The sequence below is a fragment of the Austrofundulus limnaeus genome, unplaced genomic scaffold (assembly GCF_001266775.1).
Source record: "Austrofundulus limnaeus strain Quisiro unplaced genomic scaffold, Austrofundulus_limnaeus-1.0 Scaffold207, whole genome shotgun sequence".
NCBI classification, from domain to species: Eukaryota; Metazoa; Chordata; class Actinopteri; order Cyprinodontiformes; family Rivulidae; genus Austrofundulus; species Austrofundulus limnaeus.
In genome coordinates, this window is record NW_013952609.1 from 517,100 (window position 1) to 529,865 (window position 12,766).

At 38.5% G+C, this 12,766-nt stretch overlaps 1 long non-coding RNA gene across 1 annotated transcript in view; it reads right to left on the reverse strand.

Annotated features, from left to right (window-relative positions):
- LOC106524953 (uncharacterized) overlaps positions 1 to 12,766 on the reverse strand; it is a 50,478-nt gene that overhangs the window by 37,058 nt on the left and 654 nt on the right. The window contains exon 2 of the long non-coding RNA XR_001311046.1: positions 12,180 to 12,297. This is a non-coding gene — a long non-coding RNA (uncharacterized LOC106524953). The remainder of the gene's footprint in view (positions 1 to 12,179; positions 12,298 to 12,766) is intronic.

The window sequence follows — 12,766 nt, forward strand, 5'->3', positions numbered from 1 at the left end:
TCCAGTTCACCAGAGACACCTGGACAGGTCTCCAGTTCTCCAGTTCACCAGAGGCACCTGGACAGGTCTCCAGTTCACCAGAGACACCTGGACAGGTCTCCAGTTCACCAGAGACACCTGAATAGGTCTCAAGTTCACCAAGTTCACCAGAGACACCTGGACAGGTCTCCAGTTCACCAAGTTCACCAGAGGCACCTGGACAGGTCTCCAGTTCACCAGAGACACCTGGACAGGTCTCCAGTTCACCAGAGACACCTGGACAGGTCTCCAGTCTCCATCAGGGATACAAAAGAGACAATCAACCATCCACACTCTGTCACACCTAGAGTCACACAGAAGAGCTCCAGAAGGTTTCAAACTGAGAACTCTGGACTCAGATCATCTGCTGCACAYAGTTCTGATCACTTATTATCAATAATAATTTTATTGATAATTATCATGAGGAGTCCTTAACTAGGATGTACTGTAGTTAGGCAATTGAATATTCATGTATGTGTAAATTTATTACCATAATTGCATGGGTCACGTAAATTTTTTTGTCGTAAATTTCACAAAAAGTGATACAATATCTATAGTATTTGTTTGTTAGGTGTATTGTAAACTCCAGTCAGGGCGTAGTACTACTAGCCCGGCCATCCCTGACTGGATGTACATCTACAACTGTTTTACTGTTGGAGTTCAATCAAGATGTCTGCCACAATCAACTGACCTTAAAAAACTCAACATTTACACCAACATGACCAACAATCAAATGAATGACAAAATCATTTCAACAGAGTGATGAAACTACGGATGACCCCCTCAACAAAAACACCGTCCAGACTCCAAGAAAAAAACAAAACAAAACCAAAGATCATGCAACATAAAGAGCACCATGAATTAAATATGAAACAAAACTCCAACTGCCGGCTGAATTTTACTTGCAGAAAACCGATTTACTGCTTTTCACTTGAAGTTTTTGTACCCATAGCAACAGGTAACGAGTGCTTCCTTCCTAACCGCTTCCACATTTCTATCGGAATTTAACGTGACGTCCTCTTAAAGCTGCTGTAAAAATCTGGTTTGGCATTTAAATTCACCAAGAAATCAGGCTTCAACCAAAAATTCTCGCTGTATTATGTAGGTCTCACTTAATCCCTTATTCCTATGAAGGAAACAGGGCCTCTTCGTTGCATAATACCAAAAAATAAAATAAAAATCAGGTTACAGCAGATGTACAATAATAACAAGGTTACATAAATGCATGTAAACAGATGGCAGAGAATTTGTAACAGCTCCCCGGCAGCCACCAGCTCTGTGTTACAACAGGATCTCACCTGTTTCCAATTCGAGATGCAATTTGGCAAATTAAAAGGTGATCGAGGAGATTAGAGTAAACGCAGACATGCCAGATCTCATTTGTCACACTAACTCCGAAAAGGAATCCTTTCAGACGGAATAAAAAGCTTTTCATTGACCGATGCTGCATATATGTGTGTGTTACTGCCAAGGACACTATTTTAAAACCACAACATTCTCCTGTGAATGAAACCACAGTTTATAAACTAGGTCAGCTTTAGTTTGAAACTTTAGCTCAACTTCTGTTCAAAAACTGACGTCTGCAGATTGGAACACAACTGTGTCGAATCCAGGCTCCTGAAAATAAGACTTTTTATATCTAACTCAAAACACAGTTGGGAAGAAACGGATTTAAAGACAAATTTATTGTCGATTTAGAACGTTACTTATTAACTGATAAAGAGCTCAGTGATCTTTTGGTTCCTCTTAGTGCTACAGGCTCAGTATCTCGTGGAGCAGAGGGTGGAAACTGAAGCATTTTCTGAAGAACCAGTTTTGTAATCATAATAACTGCCACATTTTTAATGATTTTATTGTGATCTGATTTTAAGTTGGTTTTATGAACTGTCTTAATTGTAATGTTTTATTATTTTAAACTGTGTTTTAAACTGTTTTAGTTCAACATTTCTAGGGAATGGAATTGCAAATTAGCCTATAGGCTATAAACGTTTTAGTGCACGTGTCAAACTCAAGACCCGCGGGCCAAATGCGGCCCACCAGAACATTTTATGTGGCCGCAAGAGCTTCAAAGATACATGAATGTCTTAAAATAAGTATATGTTGAATGAAAATTTGTGACTGATTAACTAAATTTTAGGTACAGTCTTGTATTTTGTACTTTCTGATCATTGAAGCTTAAACAGAGAATGAGAGTGTGTCTTAACAATGTGTTCTTTCTGTCTTCATAAACAAAAGTTGGTTAAGTTTTAAAGTCTGACGTAAAAGGTACCACCTCCAGGGGTGTGACCAGGAAGTCAGCTGCATATGTTAAAAGGTTGATTCATTATTATTATTATTCGGTTTTTCTCAGTTTGTTATTGAGTTATTGAGGTTTTTGTGCAGTCTCTCCTTTAGACGCAGCCTGTGACAGATGCTGCTCCAGAGAGTTTGTTATTGTTTATGTTCTGATAAGACCCAAAGCCTTTTTACTCTGAGGCCCGACAGCTGTGTGCTGCTGGAGCTGACTGGAGCAGAGATGAGAATAAAGCCTTTTTAGAAGAGAATCAACTGGTTTTCTGCTATTTTATTCAGACTTCCATTTATCGATCACATATTTCTTTACATTGCTTTAAAGCCGGCATTGACCATAAACTACATCTCCCATAATGCATGTCAAACATTTTCCCTCCAAAATGACAGCATCCCATCCCAGGTGGAGGTAGCCAGCAAAAGTAGCTAGCAACTGGCAAAATTTGCCATTCAAAATCTGCATTTTGCTGCATTTCCACCAGCATCGTCAGTGTTTATATGCTGTTAAAATGCTGTTTCTATGAAGGAAATACCACATAGAGCTCAGTTATTGTTTGTTAGCTGTCCTCAGCCACAGAAACTAGAGGAACGTGTTGTTTCATGTTTATGACTTGACACTTATTCGCATAAAAATTAATGAGTGAAATGAGCTCAAACACAACAGTTCTAATCAATTTACCTGGTAAAACTGCATCCATTTGACCAACTAAGTTGATTTGTTGGTCAAGTCCTCCAACAGCTGCGCCTACATTTGATTCTGAATAATGACTGTAAAATAGTGAGAACCTATATCCAGTTTCAGGAAGTAATGAACATTCTTGTAAGTCAGATATTCAACTAAAAGTTTTATAAGTTGGCTCAAACTTTGGGTGCTCATTAGGATTATTTTTTTTCTGACCACATTTTATATTATGATACTAAGTTGCTAACATGCTGCTTGGCATGGGGAAAAAGAAGATTTCACACAATCTGCTGGTTCTTTAGTGAAATATATTTTACTAATTGGCATTTTATAATGTACCGTATGTGACTGTATAGTGATATAACTGGACTGAATTGATTTTAACTTGACTATGGTGCATATAAATAAAATGAACTAAATTAAAGACATTTGTATATTCTGTATGTTTGCTTCAGTAGTGTAACTTCAAGCATATTTAAATGCATTTTATTTATCAGCCTATATTTTTCTCTTTCTACTGAATACTAAACTATTTTTCAGCTGTATTACTAGCCTTCTATCTTCTCCCCCTCTTTGTAAATTCAAACATTTTGGTTGGTGGTTTTGTGCAGCCAAAGTGTGCTCTATTTAAAAAAAAATGAGCATGATATTGGATTCCAGCTGGAGTTAATCAGAAATGCTGCACGGTGCTTGGAGGTGGCATGGTGTAAGCAGGGTGGAAAATAACCATCAGCCTCCAGCTTACAGGAAAAATGCTGGCAAATTTGGACAGAAACTGGGACGTGATTCAGTGGTCTACTTAGGCAGGTGTCCGAGCGGCGTGTGATACCTTTTAAGATTTGAAAAATCTTCAAACTGTGCGAGTCGACGTGCGTTTAGAAGTTGTAATCTTCCCTTTTGTGGGTGTAAGAAACATGTTTTTAAGACAAACAGATGTGAGCGCTGCTGGTGAAGCTTGTTCGAGGTGAACTGAAGGACACCGTGAGCTGCCCACACATTTGGAATTATGAGGCAGACCCCCTGCTGGGGCCGTAGCTGGTCCCTAAAGTGTCCCGACACTGCCAGTGATGACTGACGCTTATGTGCCTGAAAGCGTACAGAAAGCTCCCCCTGGATCCCATCACTCTGATTCTTTTCTGCAGCATCGATCACAATTTTTCCTCTCCAGTCTTATCATAAAGAAGCATCTGAGAACAAGGAAAAAGATTTTAAACACGCCTGTGGTGCTCGTCCGGAATCGACTCAAAGCAGTACTCGTTACAAAATTTATTTTCAAGCTTGGCTTTCAACTTGAAGGACGATCTGGTGACTTATAAGTCTATTCTGTCAAATAGTCATCAATAGTTAGTAGTGTAATGATTCTGTGTTTAAGTTCTGATACTGTTTCGTGGTTGTTATGTGTTACAGGTTGTAAGTTTATTTTGAAGCCCTTGTTGTGTATGTGTGATCATGGTCCGCTTTTTGCGGTCTGACCCACACAAGTGTTTATTTGTACCCGTCCGGTGGGCTGGAGTTTAGTAGGGTGGCGGGGTCGGGACCGGAAGTTTGTTGTTGTGGTTGGCGGGTTTTTTGGGCGAGAGTTCCGGTTCTGTTGTTCGAGGCGTGAGCTGTAGCCTCCGAAAATAGCAGCTCATTAAAGTGAAAATAAAACCCTGTTCATCGGGACTTCGGCTGTCGAGTGGATTCATTACAGTACCTTTACAGCCGTGACATCATTCAGAGAGCAGAGGGTGGAGAAAAAGGACCACCAGACTGGAGGAAAGGCGAGGCCAGACACAAGCCTGTTTTATCATTTTTAAAGGGGAGCAGGGCATATTACACAAAATAGCTTTTGTTTAGTTTTATATCATGTTATAGTCTTTCTCTCATCAAACACACACCCAGAGTGTTGCTTTGACTCATTCATACATGTTTGAGAAATCCTTGAATCTCCTGTGGCAGACATGTGGAGCTGCCTAAGTTCAAAGTTCTGCCTATTCAACCAAAGCACCGCCCATTCACACAAAGTCCCGCCTATTTACACAAAGCTCCTCCCTGGAGCTCAGTCTGCAGCCAAGCTCCCGCCCCACAGAGCACCCCTCCTCCCATAGCACTGTTGTAAAGACATGTGGAAGTGGGATTGTCAGAAATGGTAGGAAGTTCTTAAAGAGAAAGGCCAATTTCAAGGTGTTTAGATTTTTTTGTATTTACAGCTTTTTTATAACAACTGAAGGTAACATAGTTATTTGATTGTGGTATAGAAGTTAAGTATGGGCCTGGAAAATACATACCCCCACACACACACCCCAAACAAACAAACAAACAAACAAAAAATACATACTGGTGTGATGTTACCCATTCGCTAACAGTGTGCATATTTATTCTATTTTGCTGCGTTTTTGTTTTGATGGATTAAACTTATTTTATCACTGAAGTCAGAGGCAGGAGAAGTAAAATTTATCACAAAAGCCACATTTTGTTATTTAATCCCCCAGCTAAAAACAGAGGCTCATTTTATTCTACAAACTTGCAGAAGCAGCCATCATATTTAGACATTTCCTTCCTTTTTTTGTTTTGTTTTGCTTCTTATTCATGCTTAAAACGTTCGGTGAGTGTTCTGACAAGTAAACTCTTCTGTTGGATCAGATGATAGATCTCTGTTCAGTATTTCTTTAATACCTTCTTTTCTGTGCAGCTAGGATCATTCTGCACTAAATCATCATGTCATGAGATTTTATCGACGTCTAACACCAAAAACGAAGCAATAATATTTATTCATGTCTTTGTGCTGTTAGCAAAATATCTCATGAATCACTGAGCAGATTTTATAGAAACCTTTGAGTAATTCTGAAAAGGTGACGGTGATATTCATTCCTTCAAGGAATGTTAGGTCTTTAATAATTATGGATGATACGACCCTGAGACAGATTTTTTTTTTCTGATGTCACGAGTCTGGGCAGAAAATCCCTCCCAACTGTTTCCTTTGTACATACCAGTAAGAAACTGCAAAAAGAAGAGTGCTGTGTTTGAGCGACTTTAATGCTGGTAAATAGCTCCATCAGTGCTGTTTATGTTCACCATCACTGCTCAGTTTATGAGCCTTTCAGCTGCTGCTGACTGGGACTCGTACTTCTACGCCTCTCAGTGATGCCCTGTAATTTCTCATTAAATCCAACAGACTCTGTGTCATATGGTTGCCAAGTAAACCGTGAAACCTCTCACTGCTCGGCTGTAAATTGCTCTAATGTACTATTAGAGGCCCGTCAATCAAATATGTATGATTTCGCTGCGCCGAAAGCTTTAAAGAGCAGAAATCCCGTGAGTCACCGCTCGCCGTGTTTTCATTTTCCTTTTCCCTTTTTCGGGTTAAGAAGGAGTTGACACCGAACAGAAAACTCAGAATATCCTCCACTTCACCTCTGCGACGGGGAGCGTCAAACATTCCCTCTGAGGCCGCCTTCGTCTCTGGTTTGAAGTGCTGACACCTGAAGTAGGCTGCCGCGCGCTCGCCGCTCGCTCCTTATCGAGGACACGCAGGCTGCTTCCTCACACATCGGGCCGGACCGGCGCCGCCACTTCTAACCCGCTCCCTCAGCCGGGCTCGCAGGTGTTTTCATGTGAAAAATGAAAAAGCTGCTCTCGGTTTATTACTCCGACCCACGGCAGCGGTGCTGCGAGCTGCAGCAGCTTCACAGATTAAACTGATATTTCAGACATTTTGAAGTGAGGTTCTGGGGAAACAGAATGAATAATTATTACTGTGAATGCAGATTTAACATTCGCACTATTGTTTCGTGTTTTTCATTTTCCTGTAGGTTTCTGCAGTCTAATTCCTGCATACTTGCCATATCGGGGCGATTCTAGGATCTGATCTTTAGGGGTGCTTAGCCCCCAGCAGGGCTAAGGCCCGAGAGGAGATTTTTACTGGTGCAGTTTTCTAAATCTCACTGCTTATTTACTACAGTCCCCTCTAAAAGTATTGGAACAAGTGTCCTGATGCATCTCAGTGGTCCAGGTAGAAAAAAATCAAAAAGAAAAAATAAGTAGGTCCTCTGGATGGGTTTTTCTTTAATGAAACCTTTTGTCTCTCCTCCAAGAGACTTCTGCGGTCTGATGAGTTTCAGGTGAACTCAGCCTTATAAGCACTGCCTCCACATGGTGGACAAACAGGTTAGTCACATGCAAAAGAGGGCCATCGACTAACAATAGGCTTGATTGGCTCCATTGTTCATAGAGGGTCATGTGCCCCATCACTTGACCTGTATCGTGTTATGTGCATGTAATGAATGCAAGCGGGGGCTCAAAGTCCCTTGTTTTTGTTTTTTCCCTCTTTGTGTTGGCATCATTGTGGTCCTGATTCACACCTTTTGCTCACAGGGGGCGGAGTCATACTTGCAATAACAGCATTGTAGAAGGAGGACAACTGGAAACGAAGGCTTCCACCTCTGTTTAATGGTGGACGTTTTATTTTTTTTTTTACAAAGATGGCTTCGTTTACTCCTCTGTCAAATCAACGTTCCTCTTTATCAAGGATGAGAACATCTTCATCCCTGAAAGAGTATTGGAACAACTCTGTTATTTTTGTTGTCCACTGAAGATGTTTGAGTTTAAGATTAAAAGATGATCATCAGGATAGAGTTCAGAATGTCAGCTTTTATTTCCTGGTATTTACATGTAGACCAGCATTTTTAGGTGAGCAAAACTATTGGAACATGTGACTGACAGGTGTTTGGTATTGACCAGGTGTTGCCTTTAAGGCTGATTGTTCAAACATTAAATAGTTCTGCAGGACTAGTCTACATTTTCGTCTGGCTTTAAACCTATAAAGTAGGTATTTCTTGTTAAAGATACATGAAGACCAGAGAGCTGTCTTTGGGGGAAAAGCAAGTCATTTTGAAACTAGAAAAAAAGGAAAATCAATCAGTCATTGATAAACATTGGGCATAAGAAGCACAATAATTTGAAATGTCCTGGATAAGAAAGAAACTACTGGTGTACTGAGCAAGAGACAACCAATAAAAATGTTTTAAGACTTTTCAAGTGTCCCAGAACATGAAAAGAGCCGAGGTAATACTGGGCTAAAATATAGATTCCCAACTGTTACCAGTTCAAATCGATTACCAGTTCAAATTCGGCAACAATAGTATCTAAAATGAATATTTTAGACATCTCATTGAAGAAATTTATTGGGGTTGTTTACTACTGATTTATAAAAGACACTACACATTGTATAGTCTTTTATTACGTTAACAGTAATATATTTCTATAATGTGGTTATCTCTGACTTAATTGATGATTTTATATGCAGACTGGGTTGTGGGGCTCTTGATCAGGGTCTCACAGACTCAGGAGGCTTTTAGTCAGATACATGTCTGATTTAAAAACAACACATAAGAACAGTGATCAAACATTAGGGTGAGGGATGATGTCTGATATCTTGACTCCATATAGGAGTAGCCTGCCCCTTTAACATATGTCATGAGGTGGAGTCAGGATGGAAAGAAAGCTGTTACTTGATGGGTGTTTCCTGGTTTTTACTCACTGCTTACCTGATGCCTGTCGGAGGCAGATTAAAACAAAAGCTAATCAGTCCACACAGCTGTGTCTGAATGGTTTTGTATGGCTCACTCCAACATTCACACGTCATTATTAACTGGTAATAGATCTTAACAGATAAAGGGTAACGAACATTGCTTATATTTTAACAACATAATTTCATATTTGGACAGATCTCAAACAACTGTCCAAACTAGATAAATTTTCCAAATACTGTAATTTCTAAATGCTTCAATACAGAGACTTCACTGAGGGCCTAAATGTAAGATAAAAGTCCATAAATCATATCCTATCATCCATATTAGGGTTGGGCATAATCGTATCGTGTGCAATTAATCGTCAGAAAAAAATTAATCAATTATTTTTGGCACCTGACGATTAATATGATTAATACCACCAGGCAGCTCTGTGCTCCTCTCCACTTCAAATACGATGAACATTTAAAAAAAAAATTCTGTAATTTATTTATCTATCAACACAATTTAAAAATTGAAGTGTAAATAAGTTTGTAATTTTGACACAATTTGGAACAGATTTTTACGAAGGGCAAATCTTTATCACCAAATTGGTCATGTGACTAGGACACATGGGGTGTCCAGGGGGTTAATCGTCAAATTAATCATTATCGGCTAAATACCACAATTAATCGTGATTAATTTTTTTGCCAATATTGCCCAACCCTAGTCCATATTTACCCAAAGCATGAATAAAATTAGGGCTGTACAATGTATAGCAAATTTATCGTCATCGCGATAACCTGTGCAATAGGCATATTGCAAAAATGCATGAATTACATTAAATGGTTGGATTTAATATTTGCATTCATGTGTTTTGATAGCATCATGTTAAAAGCGTCATGTTGCAATGGAAATTATGTGTTTGTAGTTCTTGTGCTCTGAACCCAGAGCAGAAATACATCAATACTGCTTACTTGACTTTCTCATTTATTGCAAGTCATATTGTCATCGCAATATTAAGCACTGTTATCGCACTTCGCAGGTTTTCCTGATATCATGCAGCCTTGATTAAAATACAAAACAATATTAATAATCAGCAATTTGAATCACAGCTGTGGGATATGCAGCGAATCTCCACCAGCAAACAGCCAAAACACGACACAAAACTATTAATCCTCACTATTTTTTTCCAATCATTACATCCACACAGCTCATAAAACCACCAGCAGCGGAAGAAAAAAGTTTTTACTTTTGATGCATTATTTCTCCTCTTTTTCAGAACAAAAGTAATCCAGAATGGTGGCCTAAACAAAGTTATAAAAATATTGTTCATCTTTAAAATCTGCTTCAGCAAAGTTGGCAAATTTATTTTCTGATGCTATTGTTTTGAAAACTGTCTTCAAAAATTTCACAAGGGCAACTATAGCCATTAAACAAAAACAGTGGCAGCTAGCTGTAGCATTTAAGTCAGGAAATGTATGATTTCACTGCCCCACACAAGGTGCAATATAAACAAATCTAGCAGAATTAGACCCTACTTCTCCAAACTGTAGTGTAATGAGCCAACTACAACAGGTAAGATAATAACTGTTTCTATTTTCCACAGAACTCCATTTCAAAATGATCCCTTTAAGAAAGACTGGTTTAATATTAAAGGCCTAGAAATCTTCAAAGGAATGCATATCACCCATCACCTTTCGTAAATTTTAAACTAAGACAATCAGTATTGAGAAATTACTTATTAAAATGACTTACTGACTCATACGATCACATCATATTTTAGATTCTTACATGTAAAAATTACCTGAGTTATCCCCACTTGTGTGTTTTCTACAGTCAGTTGGCTGGAGCAGCCATCTTTTTTTCTTTTTTTTTCTAAAAAATTTTTCATTTAATTTTTAAATAAAAACAAATAATACATTACAAATAATACACAACTTATATCTTAGAGGAAAAAACCAAAATGAAAGGCAGCAGAAGAAGAAAAAAAATCTTATAAAGTCTGCTCCTTTTGTTTCCAAATATGTTTTCACTTTGAAGTGTGATTTTCAATTAATACAATACTAATTAGGATTAAAAAATATAAAATAAGAAAAAGAAAAGAGAAAAAACATTAAGTTACATTATCTTGAATCAGGTTGACGTATATTCAATGAATATTTTGTGCAACTTTCATTAAAATGTTGAACACTTTGGTAACAGGCCGGCACACGAACACACACGAGCAAACACTGTCCGCCTTTGTCTTTTGGCAGTGGGCAAAAAGTAAAAGTTGTGAAATCTTCAGCCTGGATAGATGAAAGAATAACAAACTTAAAAAAAAGGAAAATCTTTCCCACTGTGGCTCAGATGAGAGAAAGCAGCTCGTAGTGATGGCCTCCTTTCAACTGGAGCTCAGAACAATGTCTGGGCTCCTGCCAGAGCGCCTCGTGAGCTGACATCCCCACCAACGCTCGCTGGCACATCAAGGAGCTGCTGGTAATTTCCAACTCGGTTAATAATAGAAAAGGAAGCGGTCTGATCCCGAACTCTTGTATCGTCAGCAACAGCAGATCTGCTGCTCCCCCATCTTCTCGCATCAGCCTCCCTCCCCCCTCCAGGTTCAGAGCTGAGTTAATGTTGTTTCTCGCTGTACACTCATCACATAATCATTGAGAAACTCTGGGGGATTCACAGTCTACATGGTTCGTGGAACATCTAGAAAACACATCATTAAAATCATATTTTCTCTCAAGTAGAAAATCCGTATTTAGCGGGGGATATTCAGGGCCGCTGCTGACGCTGATATCTGTCATTTAGCTCTGGCTCTGCGACAAACACGAGGACGCCAAGTAGGGCATTGTCAAACCTGCGTCACAAAGGATCCGATTGGTTTTCAGCACATATCAGTGAGAGATAATGACAGGTTAGACAGAAACTATGCAGATTTAAAGGAGCATTAACTCAAAGCTGTAGGATGAGTTGATGTCGACTCCACAGGTCAGTTTTCTGCACAAATGGAACAAAGTCGTCACAATTTGTCTTTACAGGTTTCTCTCATCTCATTTTTTTTATTATTCAAAGTATGACTACAATAAAACCATCATCAGTACAGTTTGATGTTTGCTCCCAGGATTTAATTCTGTTTTTGCTGTTTTCACTCATGGTAGCACAGCGCCATCATCTGGACTGCTGTAAACACAAACCTTTCTGACAACCACAACAAAATCAATCTGGATCAGTTCAGGAGCCTCGTGAGCCTGAAGATGATCAATATTTTTCATTTTCTGCTGTTTGATGTCCACTACAATTTGAGTTTAGGCTTTTAAACAACAGACAAGACTTTTTACTTTTAATCTTTTTGAAACTGCTTCAGTTGCCTTTTTTTTTGCTTCAAACTACATAAAAGTGTCTCTCCTCCAACAAAACCCATTAAAGATAGTTGTGAAGCTAAAGATTGATGCTTAACTTGGTTTAAAAAAGTTTTTAAAGCTGTAAAAGTAAAGAAAATGCATTTTGAATGTATTGTTTTGTGTTGGAGTAACTTTTTATTAGATTGTTTTTCCCAACAACTTTTGAATTCTACAAGTTGTGATGTCATTTCCACAGAGAAACATCTATTGTTAAAGTATTTATCCAATAACAGGATAATTTATGTCTGATTAGATGTGAATGGGAGCTTTTGTGGGAAAAGTGTCTCACAAAGCACCAGGTTTTACCTCATGTTTGTCAGCTGACTGGCTTTTCCAGGAATCGTAGCCGTCGTCATGCAGAGAGCAGTCTGTGGTTCATCACAGATGAAGTTTCCAAACACTCCTGCTATCTTTAGCCTCTGTACTGCTTAAAAATATATAGGAAAAGGCAGTGTTTTATAAAGTACCTCAAAGTGATACTTTAGTAAAAGTACAAGTATCTTACTTTAAAATGATTTTGGTTAAATGATTATGGTAAAAGGTAAAGTCTTCTCTGAGAATAGTACTTGAGTAAAAGTCTTAAAAGTATCTGACATTTACTGTGCTTAAGTATGAAAAGTAAATTTCTGACATAAAATGCTACTTGAGGATTAAAAGTAAAAATAGTGAGTAAAAGTGAGCTGTTAGAATATCAAAAATAAAATTTATTGAGGGGTGAACTCTGTCCCCATTTCTTCTAAAGGCCAAAATGACTAAAAAGTTATATTAAAAGTGTTAAAGTAAATAAATAAACAAATTATTTAATTTAAAAAAATGGAATGCATTAATCCAGTGGTTCCCAACCCATTTTCCTCAAAACACCCCATTCTTAATTTCAAGCCAATCTGACCACC